At 34.1% G+C, this 15,304-nt stretch overlaps 1 protein-coding gene and 1 non-coding gene across 2 annotated transcripts in view; one reads left to right on the top strand and one right to left on the bottom strand.

The window, feature by feature from the left end:
• Positions 1 to 15,304, bottom strand: part of ADAMTS20 (ADAM metallopeptidase with thrombospondin type 1 motif 20) — a 190,081-nt gene that overhangs the window by 57,925 nt on the left and 116,852 nt on the right. The gene's annotated exons all lie outside the window — the stretch shown is intronic.
• On the top strand, positions 3,363 to 3,547 carry LOC116879076. The gene has a single exon (XR_004384953.1). It is a non-coding gene; the product is annotated as a U2 spliceosomal RNA (small nuclear RNA).

The following is a 15,304-nucleotide window of genomic DNA, read 5'->3' as shown; positions in this document are numbered from 1 at the left end:
AGATTACTTTTTGATATTTGAGGTGTGATTATTTTGTTAAAAATATTACAGAAGAGTGAATTAATTGACAGTTTGTTAAAGATGTTGATTCTAGACACTTAAATTGTTAAAACAAAATAGAACAATGAATTTTATTTAGCTCCAGTTCTAGGAAATGGATCAGATGCACGAAAAGGTACTCAACATCAGTAATCATCAGGGAAATGCAAATCAAAACCACAATGAGCTATCACATCATACCTGTTAGGATTATCATCATCAAAAAAAAAGAGAGAGAGAAATAATTACTCTGGTGTTGATGTAAAGAAAGGGAACCCTTGTGAACTGTTGCTGAAATTGTAAACTGTTACAACCACTGTGGAAAATAGTACAGAGGATTGTCAAAAAATTAAAAATAGAACTACCATATGATCCAGTCATTTCTTCTGAGAATTCACCCATAGGAAATGAAAACACAAACTTGAAAAGATATCTGCACCCCTACATTCACAGCAGCAATAACTTACAAAAGCCAAGACACGGAAACAACGTAGGTCCATCAATGAATAAATGGATAAAGAAGCTGTGGTATACATATATACTATGGGATATTATTCTACCATAAACCTGGAGAAAATCCTGCTATTTGCAACAACATAGATGGACTTCAGGGGAATTATGCTAAGTGAAATAAGTCAGAGAAAGATAAATACCATATGATCACACTTATATGTGGAGTCTTAAGAAAAGAAACAACTCAGAGATCAGATTTGTGGTTACCAGATGTGGGTGGGGGAGGTGAATTGGAGAAAGGTGATCAAAGGTACACACTTCATAAGTACTAGGTATAGCATGACTACAGTGAACACTGCCATAATATATATAGGAAATTGTTGAGAGTAAATTCTAAGAGATCACAAGGAATTTTTTTGTTTTTTATCATATCTGTATGAGATGATAGATGCTAACCAAACTTATATCAATGATCATTCATAATATGTCAAATCGTTATGCTGTATACCTTAAACTTACACAGTTATGTATGTCAATTATATCCAATAAAACTGGAAAAAATTAGATGAAGTGAATTTTTTCTTTATTTCTAGATATCACATCATCTATTAGTTATCTGCTGAAAACATAAGCACTCACAACCATATGGCTGGGTGTCACATCTCTCCAATTGTTCATTGTATGGTGATAATTGCTAATTTCCTCAAACAAGGAACTCCTACTACTAGGTAACAAAAGTGTTCACATAATTTTTTTGTTTTAGGAAAGCTAAACATAACAGAAATGCAATCATTACACATTACAAATCTAAATCCAGAAATCATTCCCTCAAGCGCAACTGGAGAAGCATCAAATTATAATGTACAAAATGGAGTGGCTTTGATTTAAACACAATTATAGCTAAAATATAATCAGGTATTGGGGTGTCTCTTGAAATAATTTAAGAGAATTAGTTGTGTTTTTCTTTGCCTTAAGTAGCATTCCAAATAATCAATGAATTTCTCAATATAGGGACATGTATTATTTATCTTTAGTTTGGTCTTTTTGAAAACTGAACCATGTTATGCTTCTGTAGTAAAGTTAAATTTTTTAATGGAAAATTTTGACCATAGCTATTTTTTTTAGGATTTTATTTATATGACAGAGAGAGACACAGTGAGAGAGGGCAAGTAGGGGGAGTGGGAGAGAAAGAAGCAGGCTCCCCACCAAGCAGGAAGCCCTGGATGCTGGGCTGGATCCCAGGACCCTGGGATCATGACCTGAGCTGAAGGCAGATGCCTATGCTTAACGACTGAGCCACCCAGGTGCGCCTTGCGCATAGCTATTTTGCAAGAGAATTTTTTTAATGCTTTGGTGATTATATGTTAAATGTCTTTATAAGAGTATCACAAAACAAGATTTATCTATGAAATGATATAAGGAAATGATAGTTTCAGATCAAGACAGACCATAAATTAGATATTTTGTGGAGTAAATCACTTGTGGGCATGCATTCATGCATGTATGTTTTATCTATTCCTTCTGATTTTTAAGAAGTCTGTAACATTCTCTAAATAAAATAAAGAGGCTGTCTCTGAACCCCAGGAACAGCATGGTTTTTGAAATCTTCATCAAGCCAGTAACACCTACATAGCTAAGAGAAGAGCCCAATTACAGTAAAATCTTAGATGAGTTTTATACAATTACTCAGTAATTGGGAACATGCCCCACATTGGTGGAACCCTATTTTAAATGGAGTTCTCCTCAGTTATTAAAGAAGTAAAACATTAACATAGTTAGAATAAATAGCCAGAGTATACTAGAATAGGGTATTCCTGTGTTTAAACAAAAAATGACAAAATATGCATATTAAGAGTAGGATGTCAACTCTGCAAAATAGTACTGCTACTGTTCCTTTAATGCAATGCATATGTGCACTAAAAAGTAAGATACTAAATCTATCAACAGGGACCCTATATATACTATTTCCTGAAAGATTATACCTAGAGTTTTAAAGTTAAATGGAGTTTGAAAATTCTTTTTAACCTGTTACAGACATTCTTTGACTATGCAGCTTTAATAAACCAAGACAGCATTTGGTCCTAAAAATAATCACTACTGAAACAGTTCATACTCTATTTGCCTCTAATTTAAAATTTGCAACTTCAGACATATAACATTTTTTAAAGTCAGATTCATTTGCAAAAATGTTTTGAGTCCCAACTTAAAGGACAAAGAAATATATTATTAACAAACATATCTAGCAAACTTTCTTTACATTCACATCATTGGGCTAATAATAACATTTTAATTTCTATTTCATGTTCGAAAATACTATTTCTAAATATTTACGTATATTGTATATATTTATGTACACAATGAATTTATGGTTCAAAGCTAATAGTATCTCATGTGTAATTAATTTGGTTAATTCAATTGGAAGTACTGTTTAAAGATAATTTATTATAAGATAATTGTTAATATTTTCTAAATTATGACTTTGGAAAATTTTTGTGATTATTTTCACTTTCAAATATAAAACCTGAAGTAAAGTTGCAATAATTAATACAAGTACTTCACAGAAATTTTCATTTACCATATAATATTATTTTCTACACACAAAATACTAGAAAATCAGAATGAAGTCACCTCAGTGAAAGATAACTAAAATACTCAATTATTGGATTAGTTTCCTTCAATAATAAGATTTGATGAACAATCACTACAAAGATGCCAAAATTTATTTTGCTATATGAAATAGTAAATGTAATCCTAAAAATCCTAAAAATCCTAAAAAATGTAAGCACTATCCATAGCAAAAGAAATAGGAAGATTTATCATTAGTTTAAGTCTTGTAATTTATTCTTTTAGCTTTCTAATGGTATAGTATAATCGCTTCTCAGCCTTTTGGCTAAGATCAAGTGTAGCATATAATAGTATAGTATAGTTTGGCAGTAATGAACATTTCAGACTCTTCTATAAAATCTGTTTAGCAAGTGTAACTCATCTAAAGAGTTCCTTTTTAGAGTTTTTATTGACTCATTGAGTAACATAAATCTTTGCAATCATAACGTAACAGGATAAATGTTATTGTCAATATGAGGAATATAAATCTTGACTGATTTTGATAATTCTTTAGGGGCCATTATTGTAAGTTTACTTTTTCTTAATGTCTTTATACAACTCACAACAACTGGGGAGTTCCTTTCGTAAGACCATATGACACATTCCATGCTGAAAACCCCACCCTCGTCCCCTGGGAGCCTACATCCAGAATCATGAGCCTCTGCCTCCCTGGATGGAACAAACTAGAAAACTATTCAGTACAGGTAGACCGTAGAAAGGTAAAAAGATCAGAATAATGACTAAAGCATGCCTTTTAAAAAATATTGACTTTTAAGGCATTGCTATAGTAACATTTAAAATTCTTAAAATCAAGTGCCAGCGGAATACCAGGATTTACCATTTCAGATTTCTCCAAGTGTTTCTGTGCTGGCTTTGTGAGTGAACAGAAATAAAGCCAAGAAGCTTGCTTTCACATAGAGTTATAAAGGCCTGGAAAGGAATATACAAAGAGAATTCTCAGATGAGAAGTAAAAAATGAGATCTGTGAATGCTTTCATAAGACAAGGTCAGAGTTGAAATCAAAAGAACAGTATCCATTGAACATATTTATGTCTACTTATCATATGTAATAATAGCTGTGATGCAAGAATATTTTAGGGATTAATTTCAATGAATTTAAGCTAATTTCAGAATTATCTTAATTAGATTTAAAATGAATTCTTTGGTTCAAGTTTCAGGTGGGGTTTCACAGTTTTTACTTTTGGAAGTAGAGGACAGAATAAAAGAGCACAGGATTTGGAATCGGGCACCCACATTTTAATCTCTGCTGTCATTGGTTGAGCAACCTTGGGCTATGTGCTTAACCTTGCTGATCTTCAGTTATCTCATCAGAGACTGGCAATAATAAGACCTACCTCAGGTAGTTGTGAGATTAAAGGATAACATATGAATAACCTAAAACAGTTCTTGACACAATTCTCTAAATGCATATTAATCTTCCATTCCCCTTTCTTTTTTCTTCCTCTCCTAATCCTGAGGAAATATAAAATGGTGAAAATACAGTCAATGACATGGCTTTCTCTATGAAACGCTTGAATGGAACATAGGGATTGTGCAAGGCTCATATATTCAGATTTCATTCAATGGTGAGATAGAAGGGTAATCACTCCAGTGGAATTCCAGTAAAAGCCTTTCTTGTTCTCCCTGGGGAAAAAAAAAATCTGCTTACCTAGATACTGAAAAACACATCAGGTACACCTTAAATTATAGTCACAGTGGGCATAAGGAAGAGAAATTGGAAGGGAAGGCAAATAGACAACTGATTAAAATAATTAACCAGTTTCAGTTAAAAGTGGTGGAGTGACCACATGTATTCATTTCCTCTTCGTCATCTTTTTTCATCCCACAAAGTCAGAGTGAATCAAATACATTTCAATAACTTTGGAAGATCTAAAGAGGATAAAAGGAATGAAGAAGACCAATGAGAAGGAAGACAAACTTGCACCGGCAGAGCCAAGAGGCTCGGCAAGAGATGCAAGGTGGCGGGGGTGGGGGGGGTCACAGCTCCTCTTCCACACATTAGCAAGATCAGCAGCTTATTCTCTGCAGAAATTAAATGTGTGCATGGGGGAGCCTTTGAATTGGGAATGCTGAAGGAAAAGTTGTGGAATTCCACACACTGAACTCTTGACCCTTACTTAGTCTCTCTGGCAATATTATTCTTGCTTCCAGACAAGGCATTAGAGGGTCCTTCTCTGAGAAACTGGGTCTCCAAAAGAACAGACCTTCAAGTATTGACTTACAGGGAAAACCAGTTACTAAACTCTATGCAGATGCAGAGTTTCCAATTAATTCTCTAGTGCCTTATTTTTAAATAATAATGAGCTGCAGAAAATCGTCAACTTTTGAAGAAAATCTTTGGTAGGAAAAACAGAAAACCATTCCCACCATCATCTTAGAGAAAGGGTATGAAAGTTAAAGAGATAATCAAGAATCACTGCTCCAAAAACTATAATGTAAAAACTTTAATATAAGAGAGTAAATATTGTCTGATGAAATAAGAATAGGTTACTATGACCTCAAAACAATCAGAAGGCAAGAAAAAGCTTCTGATAATTAAAAACATAACTGAAATAACTCAGGAGATAGTTTAGATATTGACAGTTTCCCACTGAGTAAAACCAAATGACAAAGATAGGAGAATATGAAGAGAATTAAAGGATCAATCCAAAAATCCCAATATCCAACTAGAATGAGTTCAGTAAAGAAAACCATTCCATAGAAATTATAAAAAAAAATTCTGAACACAAGTCTCCTTAATGAAAGGGCCTAAAAAATGACTAGCAAACTGAATTTTAAACACACAAAGTTGCCTCATTATGAAATATTGGAATGATAGGGATAAGGATACCAAAAACTTCAGCAGTATAGAGAGAAAGATAAGGGCACATAGCACAGATCGGAATTCAGAATCACCAGACTTCTCAATAAGTAGGTCAAATGTTGGAAGATAATGTCTAAAACATTGCAGGGAAATTTTTTATTTCACTTATGTGGGATTTAAGAAACAAAACAAAGAAAAAAGATAAATAGAAAAATGCAAAGAACCCCCCCACACACACACACACCAGACTTTTAAATACACAGAACAAAATGGTAGTTGCCGGAGGGGAAGTGAGTGGGAGACGGGTGAAAGAGACAAAGGGGATTAAGTGGTATGAACTTCCAATTACAAAAGAAGTCACAGAGAAGTATAGCACACTAATTTGAAAAGATGTATGCACCTGTATGTTTATTGCAGCATTGTTTACAAGCCAAGATATGGAAGCAACCCAAATGTCCATCCATAGATGAATGGATAAAGATGTTGTATATTTATACAATGGAATGTTACTCAGCTATAAAAATGAATGAGATCTTGCATTTGCAGCAACATGGATGAACCTAGAGGGTATAATGCTAAGTGCATTAAGTCAGACAGAAAGACAAATACCATATGATTACTCATATGTGGAATTTATGAAGAAAGAAAAAGCAGACGAAAAAAAAAAAAAACACTCAAATACAGAGAATTGGTGGCTACCAGAAGGGCAGTGGGTGGGGAGATGTGTGAAATAGATAAAAAGGATTAAGAGAACACTTATTGTTATGAGCACTGAGTAATGTATGGAATTACTGAATTATATTGCACACTGGAAACTAACACAACACTGTATGTTAATTATACTTTAATAAAAATTGTAGGAAAAAACTGAGGGAAATTTTTCTCAAACTAGAATTCTATAACCATTAAAATTATTAGTCAGATATGAGAATTGATTAAAGACCTTTCTATGTTTGCAAGATGGAAAAATGTTTTCACCTGTTTTTCTTTTTTTTAGGAAGATGAATAAAAGTGTTTGAGAGAGGAAATTTTGAAAAGAATTATCTGATGCAAGAAAATGCCACCAAAATTGAAGATGAGTAAAAAGACTTCAACAGGATGAAAGAATGGGACAACAAGGTTAAGTTCATCCAAGCCAGATCAGAGAAGGAAGATTTTATTTTGGAGGAGGGTATCTGTCTGCAAGGTGTCTAGGAAAGAGGAAATATCTGGACATGTAAGAAAAAATGTTCAAGGAGTTTTTACATACCTGTTTAGACACCTGAGAGAAACACTAGTGGTTAGACAATTAAAAAACTAAGCAATAGGGGCGCCTGGGTGGCTCAGTGGGTTAAAGCCTCTGCCTTCAGCTCGGGTCATGATCTCAGGGTCCTGGGATTGAGCCCCGCATCCGGCTCTCTGCTCAGTGGGGAGCCTGCTTCCTCCTCTCTCTCTGCCTGCCTCTCTGCCTACTTGTGATCTCTGTCTGTCAAATAAATAAATAAAATCTTTTAAAAAAAAAAAAAAAAACTAAGCAATATTTTAAATGAAGCTTTTTTAAAAATTTTTATTTATTTATTTGACAGAGAGAGATATAGCGAGAAAGAGAGGGCCAAGGAGAGCGAGTGGCAAGCAGAGGGAGAGGGAGAAGCAGGCTTTCTGCTGAGTAAGGATTCCGATGTGGGACTCGATCCCAGAACCCTGAGATCATGACCTGAGCTGAAGGCAGATGCTTAACCCACTGAGCCACCCAGGTGCCCCTAAACAAAGCTATTATTAACTCCAGGAAAATTAAAGAGTTGTATAAGAAAGGAACAGTGCACAACAGTATAGACACTGGCATAAGGAGCACTATTAACTGAAATTTATTTGGAAGATAGGGTTAGTGGCCTTATATAAGAGAATTAAAATCTCAACCTCTATTAAATGAAGCCAGTAGGTAACATTATTTGAAGCAACAAGAAATAGCAGGAAAAGCCTATTAATTGGAAATATGGAGGCAAATAGCAGAAAACGGAAGGATTTAAAGATTATTTCTGGGGTAGGAAAGACTGCAACAGGAGATAGCTTTTTCTTTATCAATATTTTAGCACCATCTCTTAACTATGTACATGTGTCTCATCAATAAGACTATTCAAAAACTATAATCAATGACATTTCATTCATTAATGAAGATTAAGGTCAAACCGAAAAGTTGTCTTGAGACAACTAAGTCCACCCTAGGTCCACCTTGTCATAGAGTATGTTATTAGCTACTTTATGAAGACAAGTAAAGTATGCTTCCTGACTTACTTGTGACATAAAAGTGAGAGAACTTATTTAAAAGTCACATCTGGGGGGCGCCTGGGTGGCTCAGTGGGTTAAAGCCTCTGCCTTCAGCTCAGGTCATGGTCCCAGGGTCCTGGGATCAAGCCCCGCATTGGGCTCTTTGCTCGGCGGGGAGCCTGCTTCCTCCTCTCTCTCTGCCTGCCTCTCTGCCTACTTGTGATCTCTCTCTCTCTGTTAAATAAATAAATTTTTTTAAAAAAGTCACATCTGGGATCTAAATAAAAACCTGAAACTAAGAAAAAAAGTCAGGCATGAGAATAAAAAGTAAATGAGTTGAGGCTAGAATAAAAAGAAATAGAATAGAAATCAAAGTTCTACACACTGGTTTAAAATATTATCTACTGCTAATGATAAATAAAATGATTAATGACAGTATCACATCTAGGTTTATACTGATGTAAGATCAGTATAAGAAAAACTGAGTGACTACTAAAAACAAATTTGATGCAGTATCGAATATATTGGGTGCAGCATTCGCACCAAGGATTGCAATATTCTTTACAGCTAGACCATTTTGCTAACAAATGAAATTCTACATGTTACATTTTGAGAACAACAACAAAGGAGATTGGGATGATTAAAGAATTAAAATAGATATATTTAACCAGGAACACAGAAGAACAGCTGTCCTTAAATATTTGTCCTTTGAAGGAGGAATTTAATACATTCTTACTTCAGTGTACAGAATGAGAATTACAGGTGAATCTTTCATACATACTGGTTTTGGCTCAAAACAAAGAAAAATTATATAGTTTTCCTGAAAAGAAGTAGGCTATATTGTGCTGTGGTATGGTCTCCAATTTCAGAAAGATTTGCTAGGCATGGAAACTGTATACTTCAGTGGAGAAAATTAAATTTATGCTTTGTGTAGGATATGAAAATTGAAATTCTCTCCCAATTTTAAAGATAGGATACAGAAAGAAAGAAAGAAAGAAAGAAAGAAAGAAAGAAAGAAAGAAAGAAAGAAAAGAAAGAGGAAGGAAGGGAGGGAGGGAGGGAGGGAGGAAGGGAGGGAAAGGGAAAGAAAAGATAAAAAAGGAAAGGAAAGAAAAGAAAAGAAAAAAGAAAAAGAGGAAGGAAGGAAGGAAGGAAAGAAGGGAAAGACCACAGTGTTTTTCAAGTATTTTAAGAATCACAATTTAACTCTTTAGATATGTATTTAATAGGTTCAATTTAAAAAATTCTGTTTCCTCAAATGAGAAAATGCAATCTTTTTTTTTTTTTTCTTTAAACAGAGAGCAAGTTTGGGTGTGGGGAGAGGGGCAGAGGGAAAAGGAGAGGGAGAGGGAGAGAGGAAGAGAGTGAGAGAGAGCAAGAGAGAATCTTAAGCAGGTTCCAAGCTCAGCATAGAGCCTGATGTGGGGCTCCATTTCACAACACTGAGATCATGACCTGAGTCTAAATCAAGAGTCAGATGCTCAACTGAGTCACCCAGCACCCTGAGAAAATGCAAATTTCTGCATACCTGTATTATGGGGGCATCTTTGGTAGAAGGCAAATAGGTCATTTCTTAGTTCTTTAGAATTATAAAATATATCTCAGTTTTATATATTGCCCCTCTCTTATTATGACATCAGTTACCTGAATGAAATCCTAAAGTTAATACCAGGACTTCAAAATTTTAGTTTCTAAGAAAATAGGCTCCCCAAAGGAATCTGCTTTTTATTATCTTAATCACAGCTAAAATTTTTCCAACCAATTTTTTTAAAAAGATCTCTAGAGCTTTCCTAAGCATTAAAAAGTATATTAAAAAATTCCCAATGTATAAGTGAAATTTACTCCCAAGTTTTATCCATGTTTTGACTTACAAACTATAAAATATTCTCATAGCTTGAGTGCCAAATTTGAAGACAATATTGAATTTCATAAAATGCAAAAAAATCTCCAAAGCTCTCAATATAAACCATAATCTTAAATGACTTACTCTACCATATCTAAATAAAGGGAATAGCTTAACATAACAAAATTGAATATTAGGATGATTTTCCTGTATGAATTATGTGGCAGGAAAAGCAGCTAGACTTTCTACCAAAATATACCCACACTTTAAAGATGTTGAAGAATTATGAGAATTCTAAACTTAAGAACAGAAACCACATCTATGTTTACTGAACAAGTATATGCCATGTAGAATGAAACATGAGAAAATATATACAAAGATCTTTTAAATATGCAATGTTTTATATGAATGAGATAGTGAATTTTGTTTAACAAAAATAACACAGAGAGGAAAGCTTCATGTAATAGAGATTCAAAATTGTTGTTGTTCTGATCCTATGGGGTGCCCTGTGGATCAACAGAGATAAGGGCATCCTCCTGGATTCATCTAAAATTGAGATCTTGCCAATTTCAGCAAAGCAATGCTGGCATGGAGACAGTATTCCATATGAGCTACTGTTTTTGAGCCTGGTCCCTAACACTAAAGAAAAGCTTGGGAGTGAGGAAGGAACTATGCCTGACTAATTTCCATACCACTAGGTGTGAAAGTCCTTCAAAAGCCCAGGAATGACACTAGAGAACTTTCCCTCAGTTGGAAGAATGGGGATTCTCTCTGGTGGCAGAATAGGGTGTCTTTTTTTTATTAATGTGGCAGTATAAATTGACTTTTTATTCTTCCATTCTTCTAAAAATATAGTACATTACCATTTACAGAGCATAATCTACATTTTAATTCTTACACTATTTTTAATGGTATCCCAAATAGAATGTTATTAATTATAGAAAATGCTTTCTGGTTCTATCTATCAAATATTATATTTGGGTTTATGATAGATAAAATTAATTATAATGAAAAAAGCTTCCATAAATGTGTATTTATACCCTGAAAAAAATTACAAGCTAGAAACAGAAATGATTCTGCTTTGGACAAGCCTTCTTCTGACAATTTTAATGACTACACCGAAGTTACATTCCACAGAAATCTAACTGTTTGATACAATATTTCAATTAATTATATTTTAGAACTAGTTTATAGAATTTGCTATTAAATAAGATCCCATTAAAATGAATATTTGTCTCAAAAATAAATTATGACAATCATCCTTATTTCTTGTGATATGAGTACTAGGTGTTATAAGATGAATCACTAAATTCTATAGCTGAAATGAATATTACATTGTATATTAACGAATTTAAATAAAAATTTGGAAAGGAAAAAATAAAAACATTTATATCTGAGAAAACAAAAGGCATTTATACATGGCTAACTGTTTAGACTTCTGTATAGTTCTTACATGTGACTCAAAGATTTTTATCTGATATTTTTAATTTAAATTTTCAAAGGCGGGGTACCTGGGTGTTTCAGTGGTTGAGCCTCTGCCTTCGGCTCAGGTCATGGTCTTAGGGTCCTGGGATCAAGCCCCACATTGGGCTCTCTGCTCAGTGGGGAACCTGCTTTCCTCCTCTCTCTCTGCCTGCCCCTCTGCCTACTTGTGATCTCTGTCTAATAAATAAATAAAATCTTAAAAAAAAAATTCTCAAAGGCTTTTTTCATATATAGCTTATGTAATTACTAATTATTGTTAAATGTATTTATATTTCAAATCTACATATTAAGAGCCAATTAAAATCAATATTTATCCTAAAATAATAATTTCAATTTGCTTCAATATTGTTTAGTTTCCTTTTTCATTGCTTTTGCTTATACTTGGTTCTTTCATACTCAGTCATTAAAATCTTTTCCAGATAGCAAGCAATAGCAGTCCAACTATCAGTATATTGAACAGCAAGCTGTAAGATATATAAAATGTATGCTTTAAAAACAATAAAACAAAATATCCACCTTTGAAGTCAGGAAACAGGATATTATGTCCAATATCTTCCACGTCCCTCTCACAATTTTTTGTGGGACTTTTTTTTTCAGGGACTACTGCAACCCTTAATTTTTATTAATTTATATCCTTCCTTTTCTAATTTTAAAATTATGTTGTAAGGTTTCAAACTAGAAAGGAAAACCACTATGAATATTATGAAATACGAGTTGTGTTACATGAATTAGTCATTACACAACTTTGGGAAGAGATGAGGAAGGAGAAGTGTAAAAAGGATTAGAAAAAATCACCATGCCTGGTATTAACATATCAGATCTGGCAGGATGTTAGGCAAGTCTAGCTACTGGAGTGGAAGTACAAAGAGGCTTCGTGGAATATCCAAGGGAAGGTTATTGGCTCTTGGGGCTATTGCTTCACATGTAATATGCATGTAAGTTTCCTCCATATCTACTGGTTGCAATATATAAAGTCTTTTTTGAAAATATGTAATATTTCTTATCTCCTGACCCATTCCTATTGTTCTCCTCCATACCAAGTGCTTTAAGACTTCATTTATTTATTTGTCAGAGAGAAAGAGAGCACACAAGAGTGCATAAGCAGTGGGAATGGCAGGCAGAAGGAGAGGCAGACTCCCTGCTGAGCAGGGAGCCTGATGTGGGACTCAGGACTCGATCCCAGGATTCTGGGATCAGGACCTGAGTAGATGTTTAATGGAGCCACCCAGGTGTCTCACAAAGTGCTTTGTAAATATCACTAACACATAATAGTTACTAGGTAAATATCTACTAAGTTTAACAAATGCACAAAGATTATAAATTCAAAAGCCTGATAATGTCAAGTATGGACAAGGATGTGAAACAATTCAAATTCTCATCAACCATCCTCACAAAACAGATACTAAACCCAAACCTGTGCATACACTAAGATTCAACTTCTGTCTACATAGCCACAAGATCTCCATGCAAAAAACACGTGAGAAATATTCTTAACAGCATTATTTTTAAGTCTCAAATTTAAAACAATCTCAAATGTTTGTCAAGTGGAGAATCATATAAAACATATTTGCATACTCATAAGTAATACAATTGTATGTTCCCACTAGATTGCAGTGACAAACTACAGTTACAACATGAATCTCACAGACATAATACTGTCTCAAATTATCTAAGTTCTATTTATATGAAGTTCAAAGTCTGGCAAACATATATATTTATGTCTGAATAGGTGTTACCCTTGGAGGGGGATAAGGACTATAATGGGGTATAGGGGGGAATTTCTAGGGTGTTGATAGCCTTGGTTTGGGTGCTGACTACACAGATGTGTTCACTTTGGAACATTCACTGAACTGTACCTTATTTTGCTGGATATCATATTTCCAAAAAATTTTACTTAAAAAAGTCCAGTCCAAATTAATTTTTCTTATACTAGAGTATAACTTGCTTTAGTAGATCTTGTTTCCGAATGTTCAGTGTATTATCAGCCTTATATACTATTTGGGTTTTTAGCTCCTTGAAGAAAGAGAATTATTGGATAAGTGATAGTAAGCAAAATACATCGAGCTTCTAGATAATGGGCCCTAATGCTAACCACCTTACCTACTGTTCCATTTAACCCTAAAAAAAAAATGTCCTCTTTAGGTAGTCACTGTCTTTATTTCAAGAAAACAAATTCTTAGAAATATTAATTTGCCAAAGTTCCTTCCATGAACTCAAACCTAAGCATTCTACTTCAATATTTACTCCTAACTATAAGATCCAGGATAAACTTAATACGTATATTGCACAGGCTTAAGAATTATGATCTTTCTCCAAATTCTTCTGGTAAGTGAAAGCTTACATTTACATTTCTCTTGGTAAAATCAAGATTATGCTCCCTATGTAAGATTAGTTAACGTAAAATCAGTTTATTCACCATAGAACTGTAGTTTGTAATCCTAGTACTCCAGATTAACTTTTGGACTCATTGTGCAAACGTAATTGATCTCAAAAGCTTCCATGATGACTTTTCTCAACTTTATTCTCTTGACTATAAAGCTCTTGATAGGATGTTCTCTTGTATATCTTTTCCTTCCATCTCCAAATGCCATTTCACCTCTTGACCAAAAAGAATCCCATCAATAACCCCTCCTGGCTGCTTCTACTCAATAATTTGTGTTGTAACTAGAAATATGTGAATAACTGAATGGTCCCTAAAACATTACCCTTAACTTTAAGAAGAGCCCCCTTTGGGCCCCCCAACTCTAGTCTGTCATTTTCAATGTGCTCATACTTTGAGAATTGCCTAATCATTTTCCTAAAACTCAGCTTTAACACCCACTTCAAATATTTAATAGTTAATATATATATTCAGAATTTTTAAATTTTTAAAACTCTTAAGAATGATTCTTATTAATCCTCCTTGATATGACCCTGTCATAACTTTTTCAAGTTATTTAAATTTCAGTTAACATATAGTGTAACTTTAATTTCAGGTGTAGAATTTAGTGATTCAACACTTACAACACCCAGTGCTCATCAAAAGTGCCCTCCTTAATCCCCATCACCTATTTAACCCATCCCCCACCCACCTCCCCTCTGGTAACCATCTGTTTGTTTCCTATAGTTAAGAGTGTGTCTTGATTTTCCTTTTTCTCCCCACTCCCCCCATGTTCATTCGTTTTCTTAAATTCCACAGGTGAGTGAAATCATATGGTATTTGTCTTTCTCTGACTGCCCAAGTTTTATTTCTAACCTTATGCCCACCCGGTGTCTCTCACAAACCAATCTATTAATCAAAATGAACCACTTTTCCCAGCCTCTGGTTTTGCTACAGAATGGTCTTCCACCCCAACTCAAGTTCTATCCACCAAGGCCAATGCAGCCTCCTCCATAAATCCTTTCAAGTTCAGACAACTGAAGTATACTTTCTCGGACTTTCCATGACACGTTTTTGTCTCGTTACTTGTGTGTATATTTGATTTCCCCTGAACTGTGAATCCTTGGAGGACAATATGTCATTCTTATCTTTAGTTTTCTACCATTCCTAGCCCAGTGCCTGATATAGATAAGCTCTTAATGATCTCAAATGGATCAACGATTTTTTTTTTTTTTGAAGTTCAGTGGCTACCATTGCCTTCATAGTTATTTCCAAAGTCTGAGTTTCCCTGGGTCACAATCGCAAAATATCAAAAATCCGAGAGAATCAAAAGTTCAGAATGGTCTTAGAGGATCACTTTAGAATTCAGCTGGTAAAGAATTTATGTGATTTACCAAAAACTTTGCAATATTTCATTTAATTCTCACAAATATATGTATGTCATAATATATGA

The sequence above is a fragment of the Lontra canadensis genome, unplaced genomic scaffold (genome assembly GCF_010015895.1).
Source record: "Lontra canadensis isolate GAN:19392208 unplaced genomic scaffold, GSC_riverotter_1.0 scaffold59, whole genome shotgun sequence".
Taxonomy (NCBI): Eukaryota; Metazoa; Chordata; class Mammalia; order Carnivora; family Mustelidae; genus Lontra; species Lontra canadensis.
This window is presented reverse-complemented; position numbering and strand designations above follow the sequence as displayed.